This window comes from Seriola dumerili, unplaced genomic scaffold, assembly GCF_002260705.1.
Source record: "Seriola dumerili isolate Sdu_G_001 unplaced genomic scaffold, Sdu_1.0 BDQW01000291.1, whole genome shotgun sequence".
Classification (NCBI taxonomy): domain Eukaryota; kingdom Metazoa; phylum Chordata; class Actinopteri; order Carangiformes; family Carangidae; genus Seriola; species Seriola dumerili.
The window spans coordinates 2,481,912-2,494,422 of NW_019174546.1; the positions used below are offsets into that span (position 1 = coordinate 2,481,912).

The 12,511-nt window shown below is 39.2% G+C and overlaps 1 protein-coding gene across 1 annotated transcript in view; it reads left to right on the forward strand.

Moving 5' to 3' along the window:
- The first annotated feature begins 6,667 nt into the window (after window positions 1-6,667).
- LOC111230992 (receptor-type tyrosine-protein phosphatase F) overlaps window positions 6,668-12,511 on the forward strand; it is a 184,594-nt gene continuing 178,750 nt past the window's right edge. The window contains exon 1 of the mRNA XM_022757914.1: window positions 6,668-7,085. The gene's annotated coding sequence lies outside the window, so the exon portion shown is untranslated. The remainder of the gene's footprint in view (window positions 7,086-12,511) is intronic.

Genomic DNA, 12,511 nt, shown 5'->3' on the forward strand with positions numbered 1-12,511 from the left:
TCTGATGGGATGCTCGGCGTGGTTGAAACAGCAGATTCCCCCAGCGATGGTCTGTGAGGGATGACTTGTGGAACCCAATCTGCTGGAGGGAAAACGCTGACAGAGATGGCAGGAAGAAACAGAGGGATAATGCCTGTCCATCACATCCATCACGACTGTCTCACGTCTATAACAGCTGGCTACCGAGAGATGACCTCCTCCATAAAACTAGACTATTCTTGAGCTGTCATGGAGCATACATAACTCTGTGCTGTATCCTGTGCAACACTACATCATGACCTTGCTGTTAGTGTCCTTACATGTGCAATATCTGCACCCATGTCATGACACATGCAACACATTGCATGTTCTGTGATGTCCTGTGGTATATATTTAACATTTCATGAGTAATTAGTGAGTCATCACACAAGACGACATGTTTGTTGCATTAGGAAGTGCAGGACTGGAAAAGGGAACTACTACTGTATGTGGTGTATATAGTGTCAATGTTTTTCTTTTCTGTTAAACCAGCCTTCAACACTCAGCACAATCCTCCACATTGCAGAATATAAAATAATTTGTGCTGTGTCGCCTCCTATTCCTTCTCAGATCTTTGCGCTCAAGGGCCTCGCCAACCTGCTGGCTACCATGCATCTCTCTTCTATTGCTGAGTGGCTAACCATAGTGAAAAAAAAAAAAAACAAAGAAGAGGAGGACAGGCTTGTTTCTCTTCCCCCATACCTCTGCAAGAATTTTCTGCCTTTGATTTCTTCTTTTTTCAATAACCAAGGGCTCTTTTCACTGTTGCCAACTCAATGAGAGCTTATGTGTCCTTCATCCATTTCCAACCCACCACTCTCTTTCTCTCTCTGTCTCTGTTGCCGCTGCTGTCTCTTCTTCTTCGTATCTCTGCGTTTCCCCTTTTAAATATAGCTTCTGTGAAAATGCTGTGTGTTTCTTGCAGCTCCAGTCTTTGAAGGGGGGGGGGGGTTTAGATCATTCATGTTGCTCTCTTGTGGCTTAAGAGGTGCGCTTGTGGTGCAGTAAAATGCTTTTTAGTTGATCACATCACATTATCTACAATAAGGAATTTATATTTTCTTAAATCTTCAGCTGATAAATCAGTATTAGATATCAGGCATGTGTAGCTTGTTAGAGAGAGGAACTCTGAAATCTGTGTTGTCACTAAGGGACAAAATCAGATCTACTCTGATAATAAAAAAAAAACACATATTTTTGACTAGTGATTGTTAAAGCTTTCATAATCAAAAACATCTCATTGATATTATTTTCTGTATTACTGCTCTGAAGACTACAAATGCACCTATGACAACAATGTCACTGTATTTTGGTTGACTGACATGGAGGAAGCTCCAGGATTTCATCATCAACAGTCTCTATTCTGTTATAGTATTGGTCTGAGCTAATCAGAGAGGAAGGAAATGAGTGACAATATAGATTGAATTAAAGCCTTTAATCTGTTAGGCAACATATCAATCAACTGTATTTACATCAGAGATATACTGGGAATTTTCTATGTTTTATATTTTAATGTTCATCTCCTATGGGAGTTCCCCTCTGCTCATTTATGTTGCATCGCTGCTGCATCTCCCACATGCATTTTTACGCCTGACTCTGAGAGTGGAACCACATTATCATGACCAGTTATCAGGCTGCGGAGTGGGAGTGACTTCTTTCCTCAAAGCATTTCCTCTTACGAAATGCAGCAAGGTACAGCAGTACCTCAGCGAGTACCCACTTAAAATTGGGTCTTCATTCTGTCCAACTGCTGAGAAAGTAACCGAAATCATTACCATGTCTGGCTGCATGTTTGTTAATGATACAAAGAGCTCTGTGTGTTCTCATCATTAACTTCCATTAACTGTTTTCCTGCCTCATTGAATCCTGCGTTAATTGTGCAACAGTTATAAGATGAAAGCATCCTGCTGTGGAGCCTGATCATTATGTATCAACTCAATTTTTGACTGTGGTGGATGACCTAAACCCCTTTGATGTGTAATACAATTAATAATAAATGTTTTATGTTAAAGAATAAAGATTAAAATATTGCTCTGATCCATATTACACAATATGATTTTTTGTTTTTTTTAGGTTGGATAGCAATGTGGCATAGTTACAGTAAATGCCAGTTTGTTATTGATAAAGAATCTTCTCTATCAATTTCAAATCAGTTATTAACTACATTTAAAAAAATAAATTTTTATACTAATGTCAAAGGAGGACAAAATACGAGACAGGGAAGTTAAACTGACTGTTGTATGCATAAGTGTGTGCATGCTGGGTCTGAGAATTAATTTGTGAGATTGAAATGGGAAGATCTAATATTTTCTGATGATATGTAGATGGGCTGTAGCACACTAACAACTGCAGTCAGTCCCATGAGCATTTTTCTGGTAAAAATCCAGGAAGAAGTCAAGGAATAATCAGAATTTAACTTGGTATAATAGCACTGATTAAAACTAGAGATGCACCACTAACAAAATAAAAAAACAATGAACGAACACAGATGGCTGAGAAACAAACAAAGTTATCTCTGAGCTGAAATGAGTTAAATTCCTCTTATGACAAAAAATGTGAATGAGGCAAAGGGGAGTAGAAAGCTATAGGCACTACTGAAAAACTATCAACCATTTCACTTTAAAGCTGAAGGAATAGTGGAAATCTTAGGGCAAAAGGGAGAATCACTGAGGACAACATCAAATACTAACATGAGTCTGTTTTTTTCTAACTGATGAAGAACATAAGAACAAAATAATTTCCTTAAGAAGCTAAAAACCACTGAAGCATGTTAATGAAAAAATACATTTTAGATCCTCCCATTATACAGCAGGACACATTTCCTATTACATGGAAACTAGTGGTTGTCATTCATGTTATTAAATGTTGAGATCACGCTGGAGCCAGTATTTATAGATAAATGAATAGAATTATCGTTGAACAACTGACAAACATCTTAATATGCAATTTGGCCTCAGAATAAACCACTGCAACAGCCACTGTTGTAAAACATAAGCTCACTATAGTGTTGTTTTAGATATTTCTACATGGATATAAATCATTTATTTCATTTAATGACAGTGCTTTGTTTTCATAATTGAATTTAAAATATATATGATGTGTTAAAGCCAGTAATCTTAAACAGCATGACGTGTGACATACTGTATAATACAGTCCACAGAGATCAGTTAAATGACATCATATTTAACCTGTACATAATACATGATCTGTGCATAATACATGATAATATATACGTACATGATCTCCCACATCACTGTTCTGTGGTGTAATTAAAGTATAGGAAATATATGCTGATGACACAGTTGTATACTTGCTAATGCTGCAGAGGCACTTCAAAGCCACAGAGAAGATAGCTGTCATGCTTTAGCCTGGAGATTAGCAAAACTGATTCTCTACAAAAAAAAACATTATTCTCTAATCATGCTCTGGTCTAGTTTTAAATAGATAAAAATGACAAATTATCTAGAGCAGTTTAGTAAAGACAAAGTAGATAGCTAAGTCCCTACTGGGGCAGATATTTCTGCATTACATGAATCTTTTCTTTTAATCCTTTGATGAATCAATTCAGGAGTAAATGATAAATAATGAAATGATCATTCTATGATTCATGATCCATAATAAATAAAAGTTAAACCACAAGGTTGGAACCTATGACTCCAAAGTGTCTTATTGACAGGGCTTGTAAAACATGGACTACTTTAGAAAATGCCTAAATCAAAGTTACTAATCTTTCCTGATGCTGTTAAAGATTTGTTTAGGTCAGTGGTTTTAATAAAACAGTGGACTTATACCACCATATTCATTCACAATCATCATCATTGATCCAGGAGTATACAGAACCTGTGTATATGTAATATATCTTTTGGAAAATAAGGCAACATAATAACATCCCCACACTAAACACCAGAGGCAATACTTCCTCAGTTTCAGAGTTTCAGATGTAGAGGATAATCAAACATGCAATTAGTGCTGACTACTACCGGGTGTGTGTCATAGACTGTGGTGTGTGTATGTTTTGGTCTTACTGGAGTTCATATTTCTTCTCAGTGAGTGGTATAGTGTATGTGCTGTTGTTTTTTATTATAACCTGCCAAGGGAAGAGAAATCTGCTACAATACACCAGATGACAAAATATGCCCAGTCACTAAAATCAAGAGTTGATATCATTCCTCTGCAACACAAGTATCTTTTTCACTCTTTGATTTAAACCTTCTCATAGTCTATATTCTATTTTTAATGACTGTAATATGGAGCATGGTCAAAAAAGTGACTTTAGCAGCATTAAATCAGCCTTCAAACCATCAAGTACCAACTGAGGGGCTTCTAGATAGAAATGAATCTCTTTACAAGTAATTTCTCTCTACTAATTTCCCCATAGAGTTCAATAAAAAAAATTAATAAGGAGGAACAGCTGATAAAGGGACCCATGTATGAAGCTTCATTCCAGGAGTGTTACGGTTAGAGGATGATTTGGTACCGCAGACCCTTTTTGATTTGCAGTAATTTAGCCAACCATTTATTCCTAATCATAGCAATAATTAAGAGCAGGAGGAAGTTTAGAGCGGGAGTTTTGTTCCAATACTCTGATGGATATAAGTTGTTTAATTGACTGAAAGAAAAGGATTTGTGATTCTATGAGTCATTCCTTAATTAATGTAAGTTTCCTGTGCAAAAAGCTGCAGATTTATATGTGTAGTCTGTGTGTGTATATATATACACATAACACTAAAATAACACTAAAAGCCAAGAGATTACAGGAGCACAGTGTCCAAAATGTGTTGTTCTGCTGGCATTTAGTGCTCAGGGTAGAAAATATGTTAGTTGGTGGATGCTTTTATTCAATGTCTTACATAGCATGGTTACCCCCATAGGACTGCTTAGCGACATTGCTGCAAAAAAAGAAGACACCACAACACATCTCTTTGACCTTCACAAGCAAAAGTTGTTTATAGGTCTCCACCACTGTCCACATGAGATGTCAGAAGATGAAAAACAGGCGTGGTGTTGGCTACCAGAGATATGTAACAGCATTATTCACACACATTCACACATCCACCAATTTCTCCGTCTGGCACCTACATATTGATGATTGTCGTATCAAAGCAATGGGTTCCCTCTGAGCGTTCTGAGCATCTTATTTGTCTGACAGGATCCTATTCCTGGAACATTGTGCACTGACCAAGGTTATCATTTGTAAACTAAAAGGAACAGAATTCCCTTTTAGTCACTGTGGGGTCGCATAGCAACTCATTTTGTTACATGAAGTAGAGGTGAATGTGTTTGTGTGCCTGTTTTGAGTGTGTGCATTTGTCTGTGTGTGTGTGCTGAATGGAAGACCTACCTGATTGCCCAACTGCAAGAGACATTTATGACAATGTAAAAGCTTGTGTAAACGTCATTTGTACCAGTTATTATGGAGGGAGTGGTGGATAGTTGCGCTGCAGTTCAGTGGGGGTTCTGCCAAGCTAACAATTGATCATGGTAAGGTTAGAAGGCGGAGTAGATGGGCTGTCAGAATCCTATAGATATTCAGGTCCTCATTACTGGGGGTCACAGCATCTATGCCCTGCATGTTCAGCCGAGTCGCTTGAGTGCTCATGCACTAACAGCCAAGCTGCACTGTAAGCAGAGCCCTCTCTGTGTCCCCATTACGTTGCTTCACTTGTGAATTCTGCAGTTCCTGAAATCTGTCCTGGATTGCCAATGGGTTGTGATTCAGTTTTAAATGCCAAATCTTGGTTCTAATTATTCTTGATACCTTCTTCAAATATGAAAATTAGTTTGTCTGTGAGGACTGTACAGCCTAGCTCATGGGTCTTTCTTAACATTTAAATGTGAACAAGTTGTGAAACCATTACAGTATTCCTTGTGAAAGACAGCTTTTTAGCATGTCTGTGTGTCACTGAACAGAATGGAATATTTCCTGCAACTTTATCCCAGGGCTGTCTTAAAAAACTATTTCAAGTAATGGTGAAAGAGCCAAAAAGTTGGCCTTCACATATAAATTATAAATTACAGTCTTGTCCTGAGCCTTCACAAGGTTAGAGCAAGGATGCGGATGAGGAGTAGGACTGTGGATGCATTTTATTTGCTCTACAAAATGGGGATAAATGTTCTATTCTTAGTGATGATTCATGACTTTACTTAATGCAGAAGCTCCCGGAGTGGAGCCTGGAGACCACCTGGGTTAGCTGGAGGGGCTCCCCAGGAAAAAGAAGAACAGTTTGAATCCATGGTTATAATGAAAGTGTATTAAGAAGTCTTTATTTGTCCTGCGTTGTCTTTCCTACTTCCTGTCAAATCTCTTAAATCATAATTTACTGACAAAATCACCTTAGGCAGAGTTTCCTTAAGCAAAATCGTTGCAAATATGGGTCCATTGCCTCTTTTTAGCAGGTGCTGAATGTAAACAGGGAAATAAAAATGTCAGATTTGAGATCTCCCTTGTGCGTAGTGCATTTTTTTTCAGAGGCTGCAGGACTTGAGGGGCAGGAATGAATGGACACAGCAGCGAGTGTAGCCGAGTGAATCCGAAAATCCTGCTGATCGACCTGTATTTGTTTTCTCCACAGAGGCAGAAAGAAGCGTGACTGTGAGGGGAGAGACGTAACAACCCCCTACCTTCCACAGCTCCTTCTGTGGGGGACTGTGTACAGGCTTGTGCTTACGAAGCAACTTGCAAGGGAAAAAAAAAGAAATTTTCCTTGCAAGGAAAGAAGAAATATTTCTTTTAGGTCGCCTTCTCGCGTGCACGCAGCGACACTGAACACTTGAGCGAAGCTGACGTTAACCCGTTAGCAGCGAGACACGGGAGCTGCCACGAATAGATCCGGTATCCACGACCCCGGTCGGCCGACCAGGATAGGACCTCGTGTTCCTCCGGCAGTGGAGTCGGATCTTTTTCTCCTCTTCTTTCACTCCCGGGGGTTGGTTCTAAATCTTCTGTCTTGTGGCTGTAAATTACATGAAGTGGATTTTTGTGCTTGCAACAAACTGAAGACGGGACTAAACGTAGCTGGTTCGGAGAAGGAGAGAAATGCCAACGGCGGTGACAAAGAGGAGATTCAGTAAGTGCACCGTTATCTTTTTTGAATGTCCCCCATTGAACTTGAGACGCTGCTCTTTGCGTTACCCTTAGCTAACTTTCTGAAATTGTGCTTACCGCATTGGCTTATTTGTTTGTTTAGCGTTGCTTTGTGAACTGAAAATACTTTAGAAATGCTTTTTTAAAGGTGTAACGTTAACGGTTAAATATTGTAAGTCAGCTCCGTCTGGCAAAATCGGGCTCAGGCTAACGTCAGACAGCCACGCACACAGTTTGTTGCTGTTTTTATTTGCGCTAACTCTCAATGTATAGCGAACAACTTTTATTTCGTAGCCGAATGAGAGCAGATAATAATAAGTCTGTCCGACAGAGTCGCAGACATATCCAGTCTTCGTTTAACGAAACACACACAGAAATTACGGTGACTGGGGAAAGAGGAGGCAGAATATCGTTCTCAATCACTTAATTTCACAAGTGCTTTTCGGTATACAGACCTGCGCAGAGTTGGCGATAAACTGAGCGCAGGCACTTTTCAGTGAGCAAATTGACGTAGCTGTAGTCCTTGCATGGATGAAAGCTTCAATCAAGCAGAAAATCTGTCCAGAATCACTAATGAATTAATAAATAGGACCAGTGGTGGCCTGTGGGGCGTGAGCCTGTCGCCACTCTTTTTTTTCCTTTTTTCTTTAAAAAAAAAAAAAAAATCTAATATGTGATAATTCTCTCCGTTTTTGGCCTTACATTGAAAATAATTCGCCATAAGGTGCCATAGCTCCCTCCAAACCTGGCTTTTCACTTCATGTGTGCGCGTGCACGAGCGCCTGAACGCGCCCGGCATATGAAATCTTTGCTGTTTCTTTATTTATCATGACCAGAGACAGGTATTTGAGCACTTTGTATGTTCATCAGCTGCAAAAGCCCCTGTCATGTATGTGTTCATCTGCCCTAAAAAAATCACTATTGCTGCAGCACAGGCTGCAGAGACAGGTTTGATGTCATGAATTTGCTCCTTGCAGCTGAGGCAAAGGCATAAATTTCATTTAATTATCCATTGGAGAATTCAATTGTATAGCCATTTTTTGTGACAGCTTTTACAGGTGTGTCACTTCATGGAATAGCCTAAAGCTCTCTTAAGGTATTGAATAAATCTGAAAAGGGGGGTGGGGGTTCATTGGGTGGATATACAGAAAGATTCTCAGCATTGCATCAAGCCTGCAGCCGTCTTGGGTTTATTTAAAAAAAAAGGGATTGGAAGCAATTTTGCCGGGTGAGTGACATGCTGAAGTAGCCTCATGGCCATCCTTTATCAATACATAAGTCCGATTATAGCTGTCACAGACACAATGAGGAGACCTAACCATGAGCCAAACTGTAACAGGATGATACAGGGTGGGTTAGTTTCTTGGAATTGCATCAGAGGCTTTCTGCAACTGAATCCTAGGCCCCGCTGCATGTTTGGGTTTCTAACCTTCACCTCCTGCCAGTTGAAAAGAAAGTGACATGGTGTATTTCTATTCTAGATTTAGGGTAATTTGATATTTAACTGTCCTGTAGGCTGTAGCCCAGACAGTACTACTGTATGAGGCCTCGAGAGTCAGTCTACTGTAAAAAACTATGGCTTCAACATGTTGGTTATTTCATCGACATGAGTGTTTGTCTCCCCAAATACTGATTTGTGGAAACAGAGACACAAATACTGATTTGTGGAGACATAATGTAATTTATTTTGCAAAGCAGGTGACTCTGGAGCTGCTTGAATCTAGGATTCAGTTGTTTGTGTGGCTGTCTGCTGAATGGATATTTTATCATTAAAACCTGTGTTGACAGGCTTTTTAGGTGCCATGCTGCTCAAGCATTAAGATTTTCTTCAATCATATTGGCTAGATATTGTAGTGAAGCTTCAGGGTTTCCTTACTGTGTTTATTCTGGTTTATTCTCTCTTTTGTGGGCTGTGATTATATAATGAATCTTTGACTTATTGACTTTTTCCTCTAAAATACATTAATATTTTTCAACAGGTTTTAAGCATTAGTAAATGCTGGTGTTTATTTGCTGAATATTGGCACACAACCTCCAGCTATTAGCCCTGCTTTATACTCAAACCACTTCAAAACAAAAATGATTCAAGAGAAGACATTTGATTTACTTGACCTAATCCCCATGACTCCTGAGGGATAACAGGGTGACCCACAATGGATCACTACATCTTTCCTCTTTTGTTTCTTGCCAGACGAGTCAACATTCATTTGGTGTTTATGTGGGGAGTTTTTGGAAAGACTACCTGGGCCCTTAACTGGTGATGTCATCCGCTAGGCATACATAGGTTACATAGAAACAATTAACTAAACAGCTGCTTACTGACATTGCAGCCTCCTCAACTGTAATGTTTGTACCATTGTTTGACACATGGCAAACATAAAAAGTCAGGTCTAATTTAAAGCCTGGATGTTTTTCACAATATAAATTATAGTTTGTTAAAATATAACTAAAGAGATAGATCAACATTTAGTTTTTTTTCTCAACTGATTATAACTCAAACATGAGCCTGTTTTACTATAATTTATTTTCCAATGATGTAAATAAATCTTCAACAGTATCAGAAGACATAATGGTTTCAGTTGTTGTTATTATTTCTTTTACGGAAAAACCTGAATTAAGTGACACCATTAACCAACTAACTGACCAAATAGATTTTCTGCTAGTTGACCTGGCTACACCCCTGACCTGTCTGAGCATTTCTATGTAGTTGTTTAGGGTATTTCCTAGCAGGTCTGGTCTAGGGCTAGTAGCCAGAGCATCTGCCTCAGCTTCCTCATTTGCTGGTGCTCCCTGGCAGGGGCCGGGCTGAATGGCACTGTTAAAGAGCTCCAGCTCCTCTGTGGCCACACGCTGAAAAACCACTCGGCACAACCCTCTCCCAGCTGACGCTTTCTCATGCTTTCCATATGGGTAAAATCTTTGTAATTTCAGGGCCCTGGATTTCTAATGAGAGGTTGTGCCCATAGTATGTTGGTCTGTGGTGGGCGGGATCAGCGTTTCTCGGGTTTATAGGGGATTATAACTGCTCTGAGATGCCTCACTGGCCCACTGTCAGGGCGTTGGCACAGAAAAACCAAAACTCTTTTTAACCAGGCAGACTGGATCAAACTGGTTGCTTTGGTATGGGGGTTACAGGAGCCAGGCTATAAGCTTAAGTTTACATTCAAGGCAGCAAATCAGGTCAGTTAATGTAGGCTTCAAGATTCAGATTCTGCCACAGATACAAAATGTGCTGATTTTCTGCTTAGACATCAGGATGTTTTTCTCTTTCGTCTGTAAGGCCTCGAGCAGATGCTATTGTCCTGTTTAGCATCCCATCCCCACATAGAGACAGGGTGCTCTTAGCAGCACGCTTGGTGGATTTTTAACAATGCTTGTTCCTTAACGTCAGCAGCATAGAGGCAAAGAGTGATTTACTACTCTGTCTGCGAGGGTAATGTAGGAGCAATTTGACTGCTGATTGAAACCAGGTCTCCCATTTCAGAGTCCACTGGTGGCATTATAAACCATTTACACCCATGTTTTACTGGACACCCCTGCAATGGGGAAAGTGGAAACAGACACACAGCCTAAAAATGGCCTGCGCTACCACGAGAGGCCTATTTTTATCCATTCCTTGTGTGATTTGTTGTTTTTAAGTTCAAAGTATGTTAGTGCTGCTGAGTGAAGTAGTGAATATGGATGAAACTGAAAGGTCAAATGTTAGGTTAATCAGTTGTGTCTGTTTTTCATTTAAGCCTAAGGACCTCCTAGATATAGGGGTCCTTCTGCTTTGAATTATACAGCCTTCTCTGTACGTGGTAGAGCTTTTTTCTCCAGCCGTTATGTGTGAATCAGAACTGTGGTCGAAAAATCTGTTGCAAATTGGCTCAGGCAGATTGCTGTGTCAAGACCTTGGGACATTTTTGCACTTGTTCTGTATCAACATTTGTTAGAAGGTAGCCATTACATAAATGCACCAAGCAACTATAATTATTTTTTACCACCTAAGCCTTAAAAACACACACAACTCATTACAGAGTCAGGAGTGCTGCTGAAGAGCGAGATTAGCAAACTTCTTTAGAAGAAAAAGTGTTGGGGCTAACGAGTGAAGGATGTTGGAATTTGATGGCTGAACCATTAGGATGTCAGTATTCTGTTAATGCCACTGTTAATGACTAAAATTCAACATTAGCTGCAGCTGCTTCAAAGTAAAAGCCTTCAGGCAAAGATAATTGACTATGCCTAAAGAGTGTATTCGGTGGCAGTCATTAGTGGTGCCATACCTTAATTTTATTAGGTTTGGAATACGGTTTGTTTGGTAAGGATGGTTTTCGTCTGCATTTGGATATTTTCACTTTTTGTGTATGTGAACTGATTACCATTTTATAAGTGATTAAGTGTAGATACCACTGTCAATACAACCCATGCTGCCATTAGATGGAATTAAATTAGATTGGATTTTTCATGCACATTCAAAATGTAGAAATCAGAGATAAGAAGTAGGTCAAGGTTTCAAGTCATCATTTTATTACTTGCAGACAGCTCAAACATATCACTGCTCTTTTTGCTGTTGAAAGATTTTTTGATGTGAGAAATGGAACTTACAGACAACTGTGGGATATCATACACACAATGTGCCATTAGCTGCCCATTTGTATTCATAACAAGGTCTGTAGTGAGAAGTAGAAACTGTTGCTATTCATCTGCCGTCCCTGTGATCTCAGATGGTCCTTGATGGCTTTGCATTCTCACCACACAGACCATCTAATTAAAACTTTTAACCACCCAACACACAACAGTGGATTGTTTTTAGGTGTTGTAGTCTTTTTTATTTATTGTTTAGCCTTGTTTCCCATATTAGGCTTCTGCGTATCCAGCTGCTTCCTCCACTGAAGGTGAAGAATAATTATGTGAAACAATTCATTTTGCATAGAATGCAAACTGCAGCTGTAAATGCTGTAAATGTCAGAAAGTTTTTGTGATTTTAGGCCATTATTGTTTGTGATTACAGATGCTTAGATGGTTAAATATCAGTAACCATGTTTAGCAAACTGTCATTAACATCAGCTACATTGCCAGCTCAACCATGTGAAAATTAATTATTGTTTTTGTCCAAACACAATAATTACAGGTTTGTGTGTGCGTAGAGAGAGCGATGTGCTTACTCATGACATGCCTGATGGTGGTGTGGGAAAAAGTTTTTCATCAAGGTGATACAGTGTCCGCTACCTGCAATTAAAATTAAATACATTTTTGAGCTGAAATAACTGGTCAATTAATTGATTGAAAGTTGATCAACAGAAAATTTTGATAACTGATTAATAATTAAGGAAAAATACCAAAAATCTACTGCTTCAAACTTTTCAAATGTGAGGATTTGTTGCTTTCCCGAGTTACATATTGTTGATAACTTATTGGCAAGATTTG